The sequence below is a fragment of the Solea senegalensis genome, linkage group LG14 (genome assembly GCF_019176455.1).
Source record: "Solea senegalensis isolate Sse05_10M linkage group LG14, IFAPA_SoseM_1, whole genome shotgun sequence".
NCBI lineage: Eukaryota > Metazoa > Chordata > Actinopteri > Pleuronectiformes > Soleidae > Solea > Solea senegalensis.
In genome coordinates, this window is record NC_058034.1 from 9,971,636 (window position 1) to 9,977,829 (window position 6,194).

A 6,194-nucleotide genomic window follows, 5' to 3' on the forward strand; every position below is an offset into this window, starting at 1 on the left:
AGATATTTGCATTAACAAGCAGCTGAACAGGTGTACATAATAAAGTGGCTGGTGACAGTCCCTACCCCGTTTTTTTTTGTAAAGTCGACATTCCCTGGAGCAAAGAATTGTAAATGTAAAGCTAATTATTTCTGTGGTCATTATTCAGTGACGTCTCCGCCTGCGTCTGGTTGAAACCATACCCTCTGACTAGACTGGTGACAAATACAGTTTCCGAGGTCTTTGCCAGTTGAACAGCATGAAGTAATAAAATGGTATTTGTTTGAAATTAAATAAATAAGGATTGCAGACTGTCTTTATCAGACTGCCCCCATCAAAGAGGATGAACAACACCACACAGTGTCTGGGGGACTCTTATCGTGACGCAAACAACCTTGTGCTTATATTCTGTTTTTGTGTTTTCTCCGTATAAGGCTTTTCAGTGCATCAATATAGGTTATGCCGGTGGTCTGTGTGATATGAGGTGTAATGTGACCAAACAACAAAGTGAGTCTATGTCACAGAGATGTCTTTTTTCTCTGTTCCCACAGCTCTATTGCTCACTACTAAACCTAAAAAAATGCCCTCCTACATGCTACATGTTGTTTACAGTATAGAGTTGGATGATGGGACGTGGGGGTATAAGTATGTTAGTGGTGGATGGGTCAAATAATGTGTTTGTGGGATTGGGAACAGACATCCAGTCACCCAGCCAGCCAGCCAGCAAAAGGCCAAGAGGGATCAGTGCAGTCCTCCATGTGTGGCGGATGTTTTCCACAAGCTGAGCAGCCAGCTTGGCCACAGCTGTCCAAACCACAGGCCCTGGGAGAAGATGAGGAAGAGGAGGGAGAGCTCGGGAAGGAGGCTTGGGTGGGGGAGGGGGGCAGTGGGCTTGGCAAAGGTCAGACAGGCTCAGGCGGCTGGGAGTGTGGGAACTGTCCGGGAAGGCATGTGCGAAATGCTCTGAGATGAGGTATCATCTTACAGCCAGACCGCCTGAGGGAGAGGAGTGCTGTGTGCCTGCATGTGTAAGTGTGCGTGCGTGTGCGTGCATGTAGTGTGAGTATGCGAGTGTGTGTTTATGTACATTTGGGAGGCTACCATGACTCTTGGGGAAAAGAGGATAAGTGTTTTGATATGAAAAGATAGGGAACGAAGGAGGGGAAACGGACTGACGTATGAATCACACACACACACAGCTGTGAGCATTCCTGCCTTTAGGTCCATGTCATGTCAGACGTAAAGACTGTGTACAGAGGAATGTGGCACATATGTGTAACAGGATTTCAGAGTGCTGACACTCTTAACTGCCCCGTCCACAGAGAAATTAGCCTGGAACCTTAATATGATTGTGGTTTGAAGTAATGTATGGCGTGTGCTCTCTAACTGCGTGTATGTTTACAGCTGCACAGGAGAGTCTCAGTGAGCTCCTCAAAGCTGTGGCTGTCAGATTCCCCCACGTCTTGCTGGAAACTTGCACTATAATGATAGTTGTTTGTCTGTAGCTGATATACACTGATGGCTTTAATGAAACACAGACATCCTCGCTTGAACTTTTCTTGCACTCAAAGATGGGAAGAGAAGTTTCCACAGATGCACGTGCGCACACACCCGGGTGGTGGTCGTCTGGGAAGCCTGGCTCAGCTTAGCTCAGAGTCAGACTCCCACACCAGGCAGGTGAGTTGAAGCCTGATCCTGGTGTGTAGATGCCTCAACATGCAAGCCGCATGTTACCCCTATCTCACTCCCCCAACCATTCACACCCTCATCCATCTTCCTCCTCATGTCCTCTGTCTCAGAAAAAACTCAACAACAGACAAACAAACCCACTATTGAGCTGGATGGAGTTTTAGACACCATCTTAACTTTCTGTGTATGTGCCGTACTGTCATAACAGAGTGTGTGTGCATGTGTGTGTATGTACTGCTAATTCCCACCTTTGTCTGCTCCTCCTGCTCCCATCTTTCATGGGGCCAGGCCTTTGAAGAAGTCTAATCCGGGTTATTTGCTTTCCCATGCTTGTGTCAGGTCCTGCTCTGAATTGACTGTGGAAAATACACTCTAGTCGGCCGGCCGCTCCCTCTGTCCCTGATTTATCCAAATAGGATGTGGCTCATGGGCGTATATAAAGCAGGCTGAATGGTGGGTAAATATGATCTCACCGCCACTCTTTTTATTCACGAGGCAACACTCTCACTGTTGCTCAAAAACCTTTATGTAGCCTGACATCCATTCAGGGCTTGTTACATTCAGCCTGGCTCAATGAGAGGTCCCCAAAGAGTGCCACACTCACAATGGGGCCTAGTTCATTACAGTAAATAACAGTGGCAGCCATCGCATTGTTTTCACAATGCAAGTTGATTTAACATGCTTAAATGGGAAATTGTTTTAGGGCCGATGGAACTTCCTGAGTGCAGTGAAACACTTTCACCCCCACATTCGAGTGAAGAGGAGGAAAGGAGGGAGGGAGGGAATCTGCATTTAGCTGGAGAAGAGGTGTTTGTAGGCGTTAACAAGTGTATGTGGCCTGTTTAAGATGAGAGAGATGAAAGTGTGTGTTATCCAAATATATCCCGTATGCACTGTATGTACAACATGTGGCGCCAAGATGATTTGTGTCTACATGTTTGAGTGACGTACAGTACGCACATTTATATGTATGTACACAAAGGTTCTGTATCCCTTCACAGGACATCCCTTTCATGTTTGTTTCTCTAGATGACTCTCGAACCGTCAATCCTTCCCAGTGCAGTTCCTCAGCCTTACGCACAAGTCATCCCTCTCCCACAGTCACGCGATGGCTGTCTGTGGGCGCCTGCCAAGGCCTCTGCGGCTTCCACAAGGCTGTGCGGCGTTTCCCGTTCCTGGGGGCCCTTGGAGCTCCAGCCTGGCCTCAGCGCACTGTGTTTATGTTCTGTGTAACTGTAGACCTCAGTTTGAGCAGGGGGCCGGTGTCTGTCAAAATAGCCACGCGTTCCCTTCAAGCAAGGCCTAAATCACATCAGCTCCCGCAGTCAGACTGTGTTTCCCACAACCCCCTGCCAGACAAGCCTGGGGGCCCACAGGCCTGCTGATTGGATGAGGGGGGGAAATGACACAGAAATTCCACGACAAACTGTACAAAACCCTCTCATGCGCACCAGAAACTCCAGCTACTCCAGCCTAATAAGTCCGAGTGCATTTACACACACACATGCACAAGTTCATGCACAAAAAAATCCAAACACTCTTTCACAGCCCCCCACCAGCTGTGGGGCCCACAGTTGGTCCCACACCTTGAGCAGGCAGCCGTGAAATGGGGCCCAGTCTGGGAACTGTTGGCAGGTCCAGTGGAAACAGCAAAAGCGTGGTCCTCGTTAGCCCCGATGATGCTAGCTAGCCTGTCGTCTCAGGGGAGCATGCTTGGCCGCTGCTGCTGCTGCTACTGCTAGGAGTCTGGGAAAATAAAGATGAAACATAACCAGCTCTGAGGCCAAGGACTGAAGCAGCGGCAAATACCAGCTCGAGATTGTAATAAACCTTTTATTCAATAACCAGTTAATAAGCCGATCTGACCTCTGGAACCGACTAATTCTCTAGTTACAGTATCACCAGCTGTGATCTTGATGTTGCCCTTCGCAATGACCTGTCCTGAGCAGGGAGGCCTGACCTCATACCTCTCCTGACCTCGTCTCTCCCCTCCAACCCTCTTTCTCTTCCTCTATTGAAAAGCAAAGGGCTGATCAAGGGGTGGGTGGGGTGATGGGTGGGATGGTGACAGGAGAGCATAAGGGGAGGGGAAATTCCTGGATGCTTAAATCCCCTCACATCCACCCGGGAATCAGAGAAGCTAACTCACACTCGGCCCACACAAACCCAGCCCCTTCTGACACTCCAGGAATGCTCGTGTTTTTTTTTTTTTTCTTCTCCAATTTAGGTAATTACTGCAGCGGTCACGGTGCTCAGAACAGAGACCGTGACCCTGGGCGGTGCGCAGTGACAGCCCCATGTTGCTGAGGCAGCGCTCTGTTTTGTGCTGTTGAAACCAGACCTGCCGACAAATTCATCACTGACTTTTAGATATTTGGTGACTATAATGCCTGCCAACTGGTGTATTGTGTTGCAGTCAGAGATACCCAACATTCTCATGCAGTGGGCTGAGATGTGGGGCTGTTGTCATTGTATAATCATGATACATCATTCTAGTCGCCGTTTCATCTGTAACTTCTCTCTTAGCTCATGCATCAAGACAGGTAAATACACATTCACAGGATGTTTATCTTTAACTTGTTATGGGGATATTCTTATGTAGAGTATTTAGAGAAGTTTTATTTTATTTTTATCCTTTATTTAGTCATGAAAGTCCCATTGAGATACAATATGAAGATAGCAGCATAGATTGTAAACAATTTTAGATCTCACTACACTCACAACAGAATATAAAAGTTAAAAGGAGGTAATTAAAAGAGAGTTAAAAAAAAGAGAGCTATAATAAAGTAAAGAGCAGAATATCGTTAATCTGAACCCTTCAAAGAGGTTATGTAAAGCAACATGTTTCTTTGATGATGGTCCATAAAATGCCTTTGAGTTTAAAGAAGGCAGTGTCTGTAGTGAAATTATGTATTGCAGCTCATACCATGTCCATGGTGCATAGAAGTAGAAAGCAGTTTTACCGAATTCTGACAAAGTCAAGCGTTAGACCTGGTGCTGTCGCTGCTGATGAGATATGATAAAAGGCTATAAATATACATAGGTAGTTCACCTAACAAGGCCTTGATAGTAAAATGCACCATATGCATTTTCCTCCTCTGGTTAAGAGAGAACCAACCTTCAGATTCATCTAAAATGCAGTTGTGAGTGCGTGAACCATCAAGTGTTTGGCAACATTCAATAATTTGAGTCATTTAAATCTAAAATGGGGCCACGTCTAGTTTGCTTACAGTCAATTACAAGGCTACTGTGATCATTTCAAACCCATTTAATGTTTGCACTGATTTGGATGATGAATGAATCCACAACAACCACTAAATTACAAAGGAAACCATGAGGTTGATGCTGCCCGTAGGGTTGATGTTAAAGTGTTCATAATTGCTCAGGCTTTTGTGGTTGAATTTCACTTGGGAAATATTTTACTATTATCTATTTTGTGTTTGTATTAAACTAAATTGAGTTGTGGTGCCACTCAATTCTCTGTCAGTTATTTTAACCGCAACATAACCTCATCCCATTTAGTTACTTCTTCTTTGCTTACTAGATGTTTTTGGACCTTGTATAACACACATATGTTTCTTAAATGTGTGCCTTCAGGACCCGCCATCACAGTTAGCGATATCTTGCGCATCTTTGCCGTGTCATCAAGTTCTAAAGAAGCAAGTGTGGTTTGTTTGTATTTTTGCAGACAGCTGATGTCTTACTTTTAGACCCAGTTGGTACATTAATCAGATGAAACAAACTGGAACATGGACATGGATATGGATTTGATTAGTGATTTCAATTGATTCTTGATTCTTTTTGTTTGTTTTCATTATTATAAGATGTTTGATAACCAGTTCCATCAGTATTCTCTTTAGCTATATTTTTGTTAATTAAAAATTGCTACTTTTGTTTTGCATATTTTCAAGTTTTGTTTTGGTAAGGGATCAGAAAGCACCTGAGTGGGCCTATATTTTTTTGTTTTCTTTACCAGCGTGAGAGAGGCAGACAGGGATTCTTTTGTTCTTTTGCTTGTTTGCTTTCTTTTTGTACTATAAACCCACACATAACAGCAATAACCTGGACTGGACGTTCATTTTCTTTTGCCTGTGTAAGATTCATAGTTGTGCTGTAATAGTGGACTTTTGAACATGTTTAATTTGACTTTCATTTGGATTTTTTTGATGTCAACCTTACATCCAGTGGCACCGATGTTAACCTTATAAAAGGCTTGACAACAGTCGCTATAATTATCTTCAAAGCCATCGGTGGTTGTATGTTTGGGGTCCACACGCTCGTGCCCCCCGACCCTGTGTCAGGTCCTGCAACCTTCCATCTGTGTGGGGTTCAGGTTGCCCTGCATCCAGTAAAGATCCTGTTTCACTGCAGGTGTTCATCAAAGTGCTGTCTAGTGCACCTCTGGACTCAGACCTATTGGGTCTGTTAAATGCCTGACTGGCTGCAAAGAGCCAGCCAGTGATTACATTGCGCACGTGTGCTGGAGTAGAATGATGGGGCCTCTGCCGCAACATATCGGAGCCTCG